Raw genomic sequence first — 17,151 nt, forward strand, 5'->3', positions numbered from 1 at the left:
ATTGTAAGCTATTTAAAGTGTGCATCACAGTGATTTGATGTATATTTACATTGTGGAAGGATTCTCACCATGTAGTTAACTAGGATATCTATCACTTCACGTATTTATCTTATTGGGGTGAAGGTAAAAACATTTAACTTCTTCTCCCTTAGCAAATTTCAATTACAGAATGCAGTGTTATCAACTATCATCTGAACTTTTAAGCAATTTTTTCTGTCTCTCGTCTTTAAGATCCTATCACAGATAGCAAGAAAAACAAATAGGTTAGGTAGTGGTTTTCTTGTAAATATGAGTTCATTCTCAGGTTGCTAAATCAAACAAATTAAACCTACTGCTGTCGATTTAATCATTTAACTGAGTAATGGCATATTTAAGCCTCATCTTCTATACTTCAGGTTTGAGTTTTTTCCATCAGCAAAATCTATCCTTTTAATTTGTGACTTTCATTCTAACTATTGATTTTTTGGTACAATTTATTTAGCCCTATTTCTGTACTTGTGATGATCTCATTTGAAGCTCGTTTTATCAAATATTATTTTAACACCTGGTTTTACATGTGCTTTCAGAATTAGATAACCTAGAGGAAAAATGCTTTGCTGAGCCAATAATAAAAATGCTATTTAAAATATTCTATACCACCAGATACAGTTGACATGGATTATTAGAATTTTTAGTTGACTATGATTATATTCTAGGATTTTATATTCACTGAAACCAAAGCTCGTGTTTTTGTGTTGTTATCAGAAGGAACTACATTATTTTGTACAAATAGTTCTGCCAAATAGGTGCTGAATTCAATACTAATATCAAAAGTAATGTATTTTATATTTAACCTTTTTGCCGTAACAGTATTAAAATGTAAACATTTGTAACGTGACATGGGTATAGAAATTTCAGGATCTGAAAATCAGGTATCTTTTATGACAGATTACGTCTTTGTTCTAAGAGTTAATTTAGTTTAATTTAATTCTAGGAAAGTGAAAATGAGGAAAAGTTTTGATTAATAAAGTTAAGGAAAGAAAAGTGTAGGTCCTTAAAGGAAACACTCTGTGGAAATGTTTTTAAATCAAGAACATTTTATAGATATGCTATATAAATTGTGTGTGTGGGGGGCAATATATAGCCATTTATGCAGGCTCCAGATAGAACCAAGCAAGTGTGACAGACTGTTATACTGGCTGCTATGAGGCTCCATCTATTTAGTAATCATCCTTTGGCTTAAATCAAACTATGTATCTCTCCTTGACAACCAAATTAAGTTAGAGGGGAAGGAGAACATTAGAGTTACTATGTGCTAATCATGGGCTTGGTCCCAGCTTCATAAATTGATTTCAGACATTTAGGTCACCAAAAACTCCAATTTTTTTTTTTTTTTCTCAGTGATACGGTCTATAATTAACAATAGCACAGCTAACTCCAAAGATACCAGGTCAAACTATTGCCACAAATAAAAAATAATGCACACAGAATTATAGCAAAAAACAAAACAGAACAAAACTGAGATAGTAGTGTCAAGAAGCAGTTATGATAAGTGTTAATAATTACTCACAAATATTGCAAATATTTTCTTGGTGCACTCCATAGCACAGTGTATGCACAGGACACTCACTTTTCAAATCTGGTAGTATTTCAAGGGGAGAGGAGGTGTTTTTGTTGTATGTTCTTTTGTTGTATGTTCTCATCTTACTTGTCCTCTTTGGAAAAGGATTAGATTTTGGATGCAGCCCTTTGAATTCAGCGGGTCAATATTTCTAATGTGATTTGGTCTCAGAGAAGCAGGTGTTTCAGAGCATGTTAAGCTACCCTGTAAGATACAGACGCATAGTGGGTGGACGCACGGCTGACTAGACAGAGAAGTCTCTGCTTCTTGAATACTTCCTATGCATTAGATACGGTACCAAATGGTTCGTGTAATTACTCCTCAAAACAGAACTATTTTCCCCATGTAAAAAGTGTGCAAACAGCAAAGTTTATTATTGTACCAGTGTTAAATGTTGACTGACTAGGAATCCAACCCAGGCTTGTCTGTTTCCAAATCATGTGGTTATTTTAAAAATCATTATAAGGACACCTGGGTGGTTCTGATGGTTAAATGGTTAAGCATCTGCCTTGGGCTCAGGTCATGATCCTGGGGTCCTGGGATTGAGCCCTGCACCCAGATCCCTGCTCAGCAGGGAGCCTGCTTATTTGTATTCCCTCATTCGCTGTCTCTGTCTCTGTCAAATAAATAAATAAAATCTTAAAAAAAATAAAAATTACATTGTGCTCTGTCTTATTATATTAACAATTGCATAGGAGATGTTTGCTGGGTGCTAGTGTGTTTACTCTTGAATTATATGTTATGTGTTTAAAATACATGATCTCATCTGAGCTAGGTATTATTTTACACAGGAGGCTCAGAAAGACCAAATATTAGTTTTATGACCACTAATCCTTCTGTGACTTCTGTGTTAAGCTTCCAAAATCAATCACTTGGAAAATATGATGTCTTTACTCTTTCAATAATCAATGCATAGGAAGTAAGGGGCAGTATCTTTTTCCCCGTTTTATTATTTTTTAAAGATTTTATTTATTTATTTGAAAGAGAGAGAGAGAGAAAAAGCATGAGCAAGGTGAAGAGGAGAGGCAGACTCTCCTGCTCGCCTGATGTGGGGGCTGAATCCCAGGACCCTGGGATCATGACCTAAGCTAAAGGCAGTCCCTCAAACTGACTGAGCCACCTGGGTGTCCCTCTTTTTCTTCCTTTTAGATGGAACAATTGAACAACAAAGAATTCAGTGACTTGCAAATTCTCCTTAGCCAGTCAGTGGTAAAGTCAAAATTATAGCTCCTGGATCTGAATCATGTTGTTTCTCTGGAATGTTCCTCACCTGAAGAGGCTATAATCAGCTTTTGTTATTCCACTGCCCACCAAGCTTCCTGACTTTCACATGGCTTGTCTCCTCTTGGTGGTCTCCAAGGAGACCAGGAGAATACTGCCTGGCAGAAACAGTGCCTGTCTTCTAATATACAGCAAGACTATGATGGATCTCTCAGCAATGGGGGGTTTCTTCCCCATCTATAGAGTGTGTGTGCATGTGAGCGTGTGTGTGTGTGTGTGTGTGTGTGTGTGTGTTGTTTTTATTAAAAGACACTTTGGGAGGGGGATAATATGCTGGCTTAACTTCAGCTTAAAAAAATCAGTTTTTCTGCTTGTAATGGAAACACTCTCCAAAGATGTGTAAACCTAATAACAATCCATGATAAAGTACTCCTAAGCAGAGCCTGTCTTGCACATACATTTCCCAAGGGGAGAACCAAAATGATTTGCAAAGCGGGATCTACAGAAAAAGCATTCTCTTCCACATAGAGGAGAAGTGTGTATACTTTGAGAATGCAAAGACCTGCTTCCCAAGTGGCCCTGGCAGAGAACAGTCCGTATCACCATGACACTGGGTAATGTGGACTGTTAGCTGTAATGGGGGCAAGGCGGGGCCGGCCCCTTGCACTGAGCCCAATGGCCAGTGTTGACAAGAAAGACAAAACAGCTGAGGAAGCTCATGCCATCCTTGTTCCCATGAGGTTTAGTGAAAATGGCACATACCTAATTAATCAGGTAACCTGAACTAGTTACCTTTCCTGGTCAGTGAAATGATGATAAAAATAGTAACAACTACAGTGGTGACCTTACAAGGAAGATTGTTGAGAATTTTTAAAGAAACTGTGGGTTTGTGCTGGGTGTGTGTGGCGTATGTGTATGTAATGTAACAGACCTATGAATATGTATTATGTAGTATATACATAACACAGCACAGTGTTCACGCACTGATCCGTTCATACACTCAAACGCACGGTAAGTGCTGGCTTCTAGGTTCTTTTTGTTCTGCCTCCTTCCCCTACCTCAACCTGTTTTTTGTCCAAATGCTTGGGATGGCTCTGAAATCCCTTCTTCTATTTTCATTTGAATTTAAAACTCATTTTGGTAGTTTAAAGAAAATGTCATCTCTTCTCTTCTACTATAAGAATTATGACTTAGATGTTTCTGTCGGCTCTAAGCAACCGACTTCTCCTCAGGACAGTGAACAACTGAAATCAGAGGGTTTTCAGAGGTTGGTTGTCTTGCCTTCTGAGTCACAGACACAAAAGGCGAAAAAAGAGAGAAGAGAAAACGCATTCCCCTGAATGTGTGCTGCTCTCTTAAAACTCGATCTTTTCCTCCCACAACCTCATTTGCTCAACAGCCCAGAGCATTCCCTCATCCCTGTGGATAGTCAGTAGCTGAGCTGAGTTGGTTATCCTTTATGTTAGGGTCAGACTATGTTTCCCAGTTAGAATGCCTGAAATAGCATCTCCAGGCAATTTCCTCCTCGTTCTCTGCCTCCGTGTCTTTACACAGACTGTCCCTTCTGTCTCAGACTCTTCAATATCAGCCCTGCAACACTGCCAGCAAGACCCAGGCGGCCCTCAGCCCCTGTGCTATCCCACCCCTTAGTTCTAAGTCCTGTGAAGCCTTGACATCCTAGCCCGCTGCTTAGGTAAATTGGATCCTCTTATTATACATTCTAAAACCAAACCAAACCAAAACAACAAAAACAAAAACCACAGCCTGGTGGTGGTATTAAGGAGGGCACGTATTGCATGCAGCACTGGGTTTGGTGCATAAACAATGAATTTGGGAACACTGAAAAAAAGATAAAAGAAAATCTAAAAAAAAAAAAACACCTTTTTTCAAAGCACTTGCCACAGGTTACAATAACATGCGTGTGTGCATGTGGTTATTCAACAAACGTCTGTCTTCTGCATGGCACCACAAGCTACAGAACAGTGGAGTCTGTGCCTGTGTTCTCCTCTATTACATCACTGCACTGAGTGCAGCGCTGGGCACATGGTAGGCACATGTGCGTTTGTTGAATGAATACAGTATTTGTAATGACCCAGTAGGTAGACTCATCCTTATAAATATTCCAAAGCCTCAGCTCCACATAGGATGAACTGAAACATCCCCTTCGAAGAGGTATTCACTGGAACACTAAATAGAATGGTCAGAGTCTTGGGAAAAATCAAGGATGCTTTTCAGATCCACCATGGTCAATCCTTCTGTTTAAAACCTAGTTGACATACTATGTATGGTGACAGCTTGTATACAACACCCAGGAAATATGAGCCAGTCTCTCTGTTCCATGACTGTGTCACCCACCCTTCTGAACAACAACAAGCTCCTGGAAAGAGAAGGGCATCAACCTTCATAGCTAGCTCTCCTATGATGTACCAGCACTTGGCCTTCACCATTTCCTTGAAGGGAAGGTCCGAAATTCTGCTTATTCACGTTCCTGAAGACACCTCTGTGAGTCTTGGACACACAGCAAGCATTGTATTAATCGTTCATCAATGCTTGTCAAAGAAATTTCATTTATGAAAACAGAGACCCTATGACACATGAGCAACCGTGGACAAAAAAAAAAAAAAACAATGGTGTTGTATAAGGACGTATTTTATACTTCTGCCACTTAGAAAAGAGAACCATAGCAGGAATGAATTCTGAAAATTTAAAAAAATGTGTTTGCTTCATGCTGTAGGAGAAAGTGTTGAAGTAAAGGCAGTTAACGATGGGTGCTAATCATGGAGATAAATTCTTAGCTAACTGTGAAAAACGAAGACAACGAAACTTTAATAGGTGTGGATAAGGGGAGCTGATTATACGGCACCTCGGTCCAAAGACATCCCCGACGGTGTCTGTTTGCCTCAACTTAGGCAAGCCCTGAAGATTTTTTTGGCTCAGTCTTCAATCACTTTGAACACCTGGAAAATCTTTCATCTCTACCTCCACCATTTCTCCCCCAAATAACCAGATTACTTTAAAACAAATCACTGGTATTAGAACACTTCATTTTTAAATGTGTCAATCCTAAAAGATAAGGACTTTTTCTTTTAATATAACCATAATACCATTATTATATCTTTAAAAAAACTCTTTAGTGTCTTATTCAATCAGTGAGATCTCTCAGTATGTCATAGAAATGCTTTTATTGATTGTTTTTTGTTTTGTTTAGTCCCAGAGTTGTCTTGTTGGAATCAAATCCAAACAGGATCCCCATTATGCACTGGTTGATAAATCCCCTGCGTCTCTTGTAATCCATAGTTTACTCCTCCTTTGTATTTTTTTTTTAATGTATTTATTTGACAGAGATCACAGGTAGGCAGAGAGGCAGGCACAGAGAGAGGAGGAAGCAGGCTCCCTGCTGAGCAGAGAGCCCGATGTGGGGCTCCATCCCAGGACCCTGGGGTCACGACCTGAGCTGAAGGCAGAGGCTTTAACCCACTGAGCCACCCAGGGGCCCCTCCTCCTTTGTATTTTTATTTGCAATTTATTTTTGAAGAAAATGGGTCATTTGTCCTAGAGAGTCTTCCTCACATCACATCTCATTACTGTGTCAATGGGGAATTGTTTAATATGCCTTTCTATCCCATGTGTGTGCTGTACAGTTGTACTTACAGGCTTTATACGTTCAGGTTCGATGTTTTAGCAAGAATATTTTGCCTAGATCCCATTTTCATTAGGGGTTCTGAAATGGTTGATACTCCTAATTCTATCATTCTTTCTGCATTTATCACCTAGAAATCTTTTATAAAGTACATTCTCTCATCAAAGGAATATGAATATGTGTGTCTATGTATATATTCATCACAGTTTGTACACAAAATGCAGGATAAATACCTTTTCTTTGTTTACCAATTTTCAGATTGAGTGGGTTCAGTTTCATCTTCTAATGGAGACCACAAGTTCAATTTTCTTTTCAAAATATCACCATGAACTCATGGATTTAAACATTTTGATATGATTCAACTCGTTGTAGTTATTATTCCTTATTGATGGTTCAGTTCTCCCATTTTTGAGACAAGTGGAAGCCAATTAAAGTCAGCTCTAGAGTCCTTCTGATATAACCCAATGATTTTCAATAACTTCCTTCCTTTCAAGATTGAGGTGTCTGGTTTATGTTGTACATTTGCTGCCGCAGACCTGGAATCAGCCATTTCTCCAGAGTTTTATTGGTAGTTTTCATCTCTATTTCTAGAAGCTCTTTATACATGAGGTGATATAGGAAGCAGTATTTTTTCCCAGTTGGCCTTCTGTCTTTTGACTTTATATATGTGAACACTGCTTCTGGGTTTTGTGTCCTAAGTAGGAAAGTATTCTACTCTCTACAAAGGAATTCATCCATATTTTCTTCTAGAATATATGTAATTTCACTTTTCAAACTTACGTTTCTAATTAATTTGGAATTTATGCTAGTGCACAGTTGAGGGCTAGATCAATGTTGTCCTTCTCCAATGGCTATCTAATTACCCCAATAGATAGAGAGATTTATTAAGAAGTCCAACTTGCTTTTCTCTTCTCTTCCTTTTCCTCCATTTCCAAAACAATTAACAATTAAAGCCATTTAGTGGAGTGTCCCCAGAGTGGCATGGGCCGAGGCTGAGTAGGGTGAGAAGGCTCAAAGGTTAAAGGACTTACACAGGATATCCGAGTCCAGGTCGGGTCTGAAGAGCGTGTGTTTGTGTGTGTGTGTGTGTGTGTGTGTGTTGGGTAATGATGACCCAGTGTTAGGAATCAGAACCCAACAATAGGAGGTAGACATCTACATGTGTGGTAATCAAGGTGTGAAACGTCAGGGCCCAAGCAGAGTGAGGAGGGCATATATACATGAGGCTGGCCAGACCTGGGGTCGAAGCCCAAGCAGGGGATGGAGGATGTCTGCGTGAGGAAAACCCAGAAGAGATTGTCAGCACCCAAGTAGCATGATGAAGTCATCTCTGGCGGGGAGGAGTGTGATAGCAGTGATGGGGAATGGATTATGTCCAGAGGAATTGATCAAACAGGTAAATATGTGAAGGATTTCAAGAGCTGATTATCTCATTATTGGAGAAGGGAGTCTTTAACATAGAACGAAAGAAAACTAAAATCGTCAGCTTTCACTGAAAACTACAGAACAATGCAGAACGAAATTAAAGAATACCTAAACAATTGCAAAAATATAAATTAGTGTATTGCAAATCTCATTATTGTTTAAATGTGAATCCTTCCCAAAGTGACTAGTAGATTCAATATTATCCCATTCAAAATTCCAGCATTTTGGTAAGAATTAACAAATTGATTTTAATATTTATAAGAAAACACAAAGGACCCATAAAAGCCAAAACAATCTGGAAAAGGACATTAGAAGAAGAAAAAAGTTAGGAATCTTTAACTAGGGGGTGCCTGACTGGCTTAGTTCATTAGGCATCTGCCTTTGGCTCAGATCATGATCCCAGGGTCCTGGGAAGGAGCCCCCCACCAAGCCCCCGATTCAGTGGGGAGTCTGCTTCTTCCTCTCCATCTGCCCCTCATCTCCCATTTGTGCATGCTCTCTCTCAAATACATAAGTAAAATCTTTAAAAAAAAAAAGAAATCTTTAACTATATGATTTTTAATTTTATAAAATTATAATAACTAATAAAGTATTTTTATTAGGGATAGAAATATATCTATGGTACAGGTTATCTTTAATTTCTCTTTGTAACAGTTTGCTGTTTCAGTATAGAGATCTTTCATGTTGTTTATAAGCATATTAAGTTTTTTATTCTATTGCAAATGGTATTGGTTTTTAAATTTGATTTTTCAATTGTTTGTTGCCAATACATAGAAATATAATTAATTTGGGGGCACCTGGGTGGTGCAATCAGTTGAGTGTCCACTCTGGTTTTTCTTCAGGTCATGGCCTCAGGGTCCTGGCATCAAGCCTGGCCACCGTCTCTGCCCTCAGAGCAGAATCTGTTTGAAACTGGCTCTCTCCCTCTGCTCCTTCTGCTCCTCTTCAACTCCCACGCCTGCTCTCTCCCTCTCTCTTAAATAAATAAATAAGTCTTTAAAAAAAAAAAAAAGAAATACAATTAATTTTGTACATTGATTTGTATCCTGTGTGTTTGCTATATTTCCTTGTTAGTTCCAGCAGTCCTTACAGATTCATTTAGAATTTCCTACATATATAATCATATCATCTATGAACAAAACTAATTTTAATTATTCCTTTCCTATATACACCGTTTGTTTCATTGTCATGCCTTATTGCACTAGCTAGGACACAATATTAAATAGAAGTGAGAGTGGGCAACTTTGATTTATTTCTGGATTAGGGAAAAAGCCTTCAGTCTCTCCTGACTAAGTATGTTAGGGGTAGGATTTTTTTGTTGATACTCTTCATCAGTTTAAAAATCTTCCTTCTGTTTCTAATTTGTTGAGAGGTATTGTCATGAGTGAATATTTATGCTTTTTCCTGTATGTATTAGGATGATCATATGGTTTCTCTTCTTTCTATTAAGATGATGAATTACTTTGATTGATATCCAAATGCTGAACTTTGCATTCTTGGGATAAAGCTCACTTGATCATAATGTGTTACTCTTTTTATATAGTTCTTGATTTGATTTCCTAATATTTTATAAGGAATTTTCCTACTTATGTACCTGATAGATATTGGTGTATAACTTTCCTTTCTTTTAATCTGCTGTTTTTTTGTCAGGGTTACATTGGCTTCATAAAACAGGTTTTGGTATGTTCTTTCATCCTTTGTTTTCCAAAAACACTTGGGTAATATTAGTTTCATTTCTTTTTAAAATGTTTACCACTAAAGTCATTAGGGCCTGGAGATTTCTCTGAAAAAAAAAAAAAAAAAAAAAACCTTTTAATTATAGATTCAGTTTCTAAGAGAGATGGAACTATTCACCTCTTCTATTTAATTTTATGTTATTTTAGATAAATCATGTGTTTTTTTTCCAAGAAATTTTCCCACTTCATCTAAGTGGTCAAATTTATTATCATAAAGTTGTTCATTATTTTTTATTGTCACCTTGTCAGTATCTTTAGGTCTTATAAAGATGTTCTTTTGTCCTTCTAAATGTTAGGAATGTGTGCATTCTCTCCTTATTGTCTTTATCAGTCTTTTTTTTAAAGATCTTATTATATATTTGAGAGAGTAAGAGAGAGCACAAGTTGGGGGAGGGAGAGAAGAAGGGGGAAAAGCAGACGCCTCAATGAGCAGGGACCCCGATGTGGGGCTCGAACCCAGAACCTTGGGATCAGGACCTGAGCAGATGGTTAACCAACTAAGCCACCCAGGTGCCTCTATTGTCTTTATCAGTTTTGACAAAGGTTTGTCAATATTTGTATCCTTTCAAAAACTAAGTTTTGGGCTTATGATATTATTCAGTAATAATTTCTGCTTTTATCTTCATTTTGGCCATTGTGTATCTGTATCTCCAAATATATTAGACACATTTCAATACTCAAATGTGTTTGAGTCATCTGTTCATGCACAGAGGCTAATCACTTAGGAAATGAACTTCTGTTTGTCAAAAGTTACAGACTGACTTTCAATAGAAGCTGTTTAACTGCTGAATACTATTCAATTAAGGGAAAAAAGCAAAACAAACCCTTTAATTAACAAGAAATACATATAAGAACATTAATATTATTTGATATTACCTAAATTTTACTGTTACCTAAATTTTACTGTTAAACCTAAATGTGAGAAATTATTCAAGTTCAAGCACTGTAAAAAACATTTTATCTTCATGGTATATTAAATAATCAGTTGCTCATGGGTAAAATGTTTCAAAACCTTTTGACTATTAATGGGAAAAAAGAATCACAGACTTAAACTTTGAGACACTGAAGAAAGTGGCTCACAATTGTATATTTAAATGTATACCATTGTTAATTAGTAAATTAGTTTTTTAGTTAATTTAGTGGGATTTTTTCCCTAAGAAGCTGACATAAAGTTGGTGATGTTTGTAATTGATTCTATCTCTGAACTCAAGAAGTATGTATTTTGCAGACGAACTGAAATTTTCATTAATATTGATGACCTTTTAGGAAAAGTAAGGAACCAAATTAAAGCAAGATGTGGAAAAAATTCTGAGCTGAACAATAACCATGGAAGAAAAAGATGAAGTTGTCAAAACATAAAAGCTGCTGGCCCCAAGGCATGCTTGATCTCAGGCATGCTTGTTCAGATCATAAAGAAAAGATTATATCTTTGCTATTTAAATTTCTTTTGATCTTATAAACAGATATAAAACTTCCTTATTAATATTAGAAAGCTAGCATAATCCTGATACCTAATTCTAGTAGAAATAACACAGAGGGAAAAAACCAAAACACATTGTATGCTCATTTATAAATGTTAATTCACAAATCCCAATAGAAAATTTAATTCTGAAATATAAATTTCAGAAACTCAATTGTTAATATTAGGATTTCTTGTCATTTCAGTAATTAATTGAACATATCTCAAATGTCTGATGGAAAAAGAAAAAGGGGGAAAGCTGAATTACACAAAGTCAAAGAAATTTCCTGGCTGCAAGTCTCCTCACAACCTTAATTTGTTCAAATACAAGGAAAAATTGTCTTCACTCTTTCCAAACTTAATTAATCACATTTTTTTTTTTTAGATTTTAGTTTTTTAAAAGTAATCTACACTCAGTGTGGGGCTTGAACTCACAACCTTGAGATCAAGAGTTGCTTGTTCCATCCACTGACTGAGCCAGCGAGGTTCCCCTGTAAAACTTTTTTTTAAAGAATTTATTTATTTATATGGCAGAGGAGAGAGAGAGAGATCACAAGCAGGCAGAGAGGCAGGCAGAGAGAGGGGAAGCAGGCCTGCTGAGCAGAGAGCCCGGTGCGAGGCTCGATCCCAGGACCCTGAGACCATGACCTGAGCCGAAGGCAGAAGCTTAACCCACTGAGCCACCCAGGTGCACCCCCCCCATAAAACTTCTTTAATGCTAGAAATAATGCGCTTTACATCTCAGTTGGAGAAATGTTAAAATGGCAATACGTGAAAGGGAGATAGCAAGGTGATCATTTTGATGTTAAAAAGGCAAAAGACAAAAAAGAAAAAGAAGAGTAAACATATTTAAATATTTAAAAATGCTTGGAGTACTAGTGTAAGGAAAGAAACAACAGAAGCAAATACGAAAAGGAAAAGAATATATAGTATGACTTTATAATGACTTGTTATCAGGAAAATAACTCAAAAAAGTCAACCTGTAAATGTTAAAATCATAAAAATGTTCAATAAGGTGATCAGTCAGCAGAAAATAAAAAGTATATTAATAAAAAATAAGCTATTAGGAAACAGGTGGGAAAAAATCCCATTTTCAATAACCAGAAAATATGGAAAATAAATAGGAAAGGAATAAAATTATCATAGACTTACATAAACAAATGATTCAACTCCAATAAATGACGTAAATGAAGGCTTGGATAGTTAGACAACATGACTCTGACAAAAAGAATATCAAGTTATCTAAAGAAATGCAGTATAAGAAAAGCAAGTAGAGTTGAGACATCTGGCTATGTGTTTGGGGGGAAAGAAGCAATTAGTGCTCCACTTCACATACTACATAAATATAAATACCATGTGGATTAAAAATGTGATTACCCAGATAAATCATGTAATATCCACATAATCTGTATAGTAGGGAATGCCTTTCTAAGCCTAATGCCAGAAGCAGAAACCATAAAGGGAAATACTGATAGATTCAGTTGTCAAAATGTTGGAAAACTTTTTTTTTTAAGATTTATTTATTTGTTTTAGAGAGAGAAAAAGAAAGCACGCACGTGGAGGTGGGGGAGGGGCAGAGGGAAAGAATCTCAAGCAGACTCCCCTCTGAGCACAGAGCTCAACACTGGGTTTGATCTCAGGACCCTGAGATCATGATCTGAGCTAAAAGCAAGAGTTGGAAGCTTAACCAAATGAGCCACCCAGATGTCCCAGAAAACCTTTTTCCTACAGCTTCTATGCAACAAAATACCCATGAACATAATTTACCAACAAACAAAAATATTTTCAAAATATACTACAAAGCATAAATATCCGTAATAAAAGATCTGATAAGAAAAGAATTAATAATAGGACAAAGTTTTTTAATATGCAATTTGGAGAGAAGGGAAAATTAACCAACTGAAACATGAAAGTAGGCTTTCCTTCATTATTAAGCAGAGGAACACAACCGACAATGAGTTATCATGCTTTACCTGTGAAACCGTCAATTAGAAAACCTGATTGCTACTCATTGGTCGAGGTGATGTAGGGCAGGAGAAAGACTGGAACTTTGTGGACAAGTTAACAGCATATATACCAACATCTTTAAATACCTTAAATGCCACTGTGAATGTTTTATGCCATCGGAATTTTTAGAGATCTAAAATCAAAGCCTTTTAGTGAAAGGTTTTACTATGAAAGTTTACTGCAGTATTGTCATCTGAGTGAAAATTTGGAGAAGCATAAATGTTCACAATAGGAAATTGTTTAAATAAATCGTACAAAAATAATTTATTCTATTATCATTAATTATGCAATTAATGAATCTTGTGATATGGAAATACTCACCTGATATATTAAAAAGAACATACAGATTAAGAAACATTAAACAGGGACACCTAGGTGGCTCAGTTGGTTAAGCCGCGGCCTTCGTCTCAGGTCATGATCCCGGGGTCCTGGGATAGAGTCCCACATCGGGCTGGTCTCCCTGTCAGCAGGGAGCCCGCTTCTCTCTCTGCCCGCCCCTCCCCCTGCTTGTGCTCTCTCACCTTCTTGCTCTGACAAATAAGTAAAATCTAAAAAAAGAAAAAAGAAAGAAAGAAATGTTAAACAGATTGACAAACAGGGACTAAGAACAGGATAGAATCACAGAGAAGATGACTCACACGGATATACACTAAGCTGTTAAATGTAGCTATATGAAGGGTTTGGGGGGTGTGTGTGTGTGTGTTTAAGATTTTATTTATTTATTTGCCAGAGAGAGAGAGAGAGAGAGCAAGCGAGCACAGGCAGGCAGAGTGGCAGCAGAGGCAGAGGGAGAAACAGGCTCCCTGCCAAGCAAGGAGCCCGATGTGGGACTCGATCCGAGGACGCCGGGATCATGACCTGAGCCGAAGGCAGCCGCTTAACCAACGGAACCACCCAGGCGTCCCGGGTTTGGGGTGTGTTTTATTTGTGTTTTTAATTATCCATAATTTTTTTTTATAACCAACATGCAATGTTTGTAACAACAACAATAAGAAATAAAGTGTATAATCTCAATTGTGAATAATACTACACCAAAATACTAACCATAGTTAGGACAAAAGGACTGAGGAGGCTTTTCATTTATATTTTCATTTATAAGCTTTTCTGTATTTCCCTTTAATGGACAGGTATAACTTTTGGAATCTGAAAAAAGAGCATTTTTTTGTTGCTTGGTCGGGAGCCTCATGCATACCTACCTCATTTCACTGATCGCATATCATTTTCTGTTTTCATGTCTTTCTCACTCCCCAGGTTCTAAGCTCCTATGAGGAAGTACATTAAAGAGTGATCAAATATTGCTGTAAAAGAGGTCATGAAATAAGAGAATGAATGGAACCAGCCTCCATGTATCAGATGCTGCCATGAACATCTCATTTATTTTATCTAATTGAATCCTAACCAAGATTTTATGAAGTAGGTATTATTTTGCCCCTTTCCAGAGAAAGAGATAAAGGCCCAAAGAATTTAGGAATTTGGATCACTCTGAGAAGCCCCCAGCACATAGTAAATGCTATTAATTAGAGAATAAAAGAACACACAGTCTATAGTAATTTCTCTAAAGGCAAAACTAAGTGAAGAATTGAGCTTATTATCTGGAGAACTAAAGCAAAAAACACCTTGTTATGAGGATGAGATTGAGAGTAGAAATGGGAATAGATTGTTTACTTTACTTTTTCCTTTTTGTCCTGAATTATTTTAGATGGCTACATGAGTGTCTGGATTCATCTGCATTAAAACCCCTTGAGAATTTTTATAGGTTGAACCAAAACAGAATAATGAAATGAACCCTCCTGGGTAGAAAGGCAGAAAGAGACATGAAAGATGATTTCTCTGAATTATTTGGCCTTTATAGGAAGAACCATGATGAGCTTCTAGAAAATGCATTATTGATGTGATGTAATAAGGTGAGCTTTCTTTTTTCTTTTCAAGTAATGACTTATTTTATATTAACCGTGGTATGAAACATTGCCACTAAAGGTTGTTCTCAGCACAAGTGAATTGTATTTGATTTCATACCCTGCCTTTTCCATCTATTTCAATAGCTCTCATGTTTTGTCAACGAGGTTTTATTCATGTCATTATTCGATTTCTAGTTCAGCATGGATTCAATGGATTCAAGAGATTTTTCTTCCCCAAATCATACTCTCTGTTCCCTACATTGAGTTTCCTTTGATTTCTGAGTAGTTCCTGGTCAGTTCACGCTTACCTCTGTATTTCATTTCATTTCCTTCTATATAAAAAATAACACTCTTTAATTGTGCTGTTGAAAAGTAGATGTTTCAACATAATTAAGTATTTTTATTTTAAAAGACAGCCTCTACTTAACATCTTGAAATACATTAAAATCCACAGCTCTGTTCTCCTATTTTATATACAAATCCTACATGCATTCAACATTGTTATTGGGGCACCAGGACAAACAAACTCAAAATCCAATGGATAAAGGGACAGTGGTTAATTAGGGCTTGATACAAAATTTACATATCTAAATTATGCAAATATTAATGTTCTTCCCTTTTGTTCCTTCTCATTACCATTCAATAATGATTTATTTGTTGTCTATTTAGCATTCAGTTGGCACAAACATAAATACATACTGAGTGAATGTCCATTTTCTTCCTTTCTACAGCACAGAGTCTCATATGCCAGGCATTGTGCTAGACACAGTCTCTGTTCTCTTGGAGATTAAAGCCTAGAAGGAAGGCAGATGAAGTCACACTAATAAATGTACAATTACAAATAAAGATGAGTGCCCTAAAGAAAAGGATATGGTCGGGGCGCCTGGGTGGCTCAGTGGGTTAAGCCTCTGCCTTCGGCTCAGGTCATGATCCCACCATCATGGGATCGAGCCCCATATCAGGCTCCCTGCTTGGTGGGAAGCCTGCTTCTCCCTCTCTCACTCCCCCTGCTTGTATTCCCTCTCTCGCTGTGACTCTCTCTGTCAAATAAATAAATAAAACTTTAAACAAACAAACAAAAAAACAACAATACACAAGCACCAAAGGATAAATTCACCAAAGGACTTTACAGCCTAGCAGCCTAGTCCATGAACACTTTAAAAAAAAAAAAAGAAAAGAAAAGAAAAGAAAAGGATATGGTCGGAGGAATTTTTCCGGGCATACTTGCCAGACTTTTCAACTGTGGTCTCTTGCAAGTCTGTGGCCTACCTGGGCTGCCTGTGATCACACTGAAACATTTTCCCTGCTAAACACTTGAGATGAAAAACTCGCTAGACTTGACCTGGCCTGAATTTCAAAATTCAGTTGGAAAATCTTCTGCTTCTACTGTTAACACTGCAACACATTATATTTTCAGGTCTAAAATAAGAAGTTTCTTCTTGGAGGTGGCTGCCTGCCTGCCAAGGCTTCATTTAGAACATGTGGCCCCAAGTGTTTGAATATCCACAGCAAGTGAGGGTGAGGAACAAGCACTAGAGAAAAATCTTCAAGTGTGTGGAGATAGCGAGGCAACATAGTAGTGTACAGGGGCCTTGGCAGCAATGCATGGTGTTCCCTGGACAACTCTGTCCTGTTTCACCATTGCTCACAAAGAAGCTCCTTTTGTATGTATGTGCGCGTGCGCACACACACACACACACATACACACCTTCACATCAAATGCATACACTTAATTAGAAACATTAGGAAAAAAGTGATAAAGCAAGGTGCTTGAATCCCTTAGGAAAACTTAAACCCAAGGAATGAACTGAAGGAGTAAAATGAAAAATTGGCCTTTTGGCAAATATTCATGGTCAAGGTAGACATTGTACTTGGGAATGATTGATTGGGTTTAAGGTTTAGTGAGTTCATGTCAGGTACTTGATGACTTCACATGGGACAAGTATCATCTTACCAAATTGAAAAAAAAAAAAACAACAACTCAGAAAGTTAAGTCACTTATCCAAGGTCACTGCACTTCTAAGTGGCAGACTAAATTTAAACTTGCTTGCTCAGAGTTCTTTTCCCATCATCATTTTAGGAAAAGATGTTGAAATTAAAAACATGATGAAAAATCCAGAGTTCATCTTGTGATTGCTGGAAAGGCTTATAGAAAGGATCCTATG

General features: G+C 37.1%; 1 long non-coding RNA gene across 1 annotated transcript in view; it reads left to right on the forward strand.

The window, feature by feature from the left end:
• The window catches only part of LOC116569062, a 161,512-nt gene that overhangs the window by 89,049 nt on the left and 55,312 nt on the right, over window positions 1-17,151 (forward strand). Inside the window, exons 2-3 of the long non-coding RNA XR_004276839.1 lie at window positions 14,340-14,501; window positions 14,788-14,992. This is a non-coding gene — a long non-coding RNA (uncharacterized LOC116569062). The remainder of the gene's footprint in view (window positions 1-14,339; window positions 14,502-14,787; window positions 14,993-17,151) is intronic.

This window comes from Mustela erminea, chromosome 11 (assembly GCF_009829155.1).
Source record: "Mustela erminea isolate mMusErm1 chromosome 11, mMusErm1.Pri, whole genome shotgun sequence".
Taxonomy (NCBI): domain Eukaryota; kingdom Metazoa; phylum Chordata; class Mammalia; order Carnivora; family Mustelidae; genus Mustela; species Mustela erminea.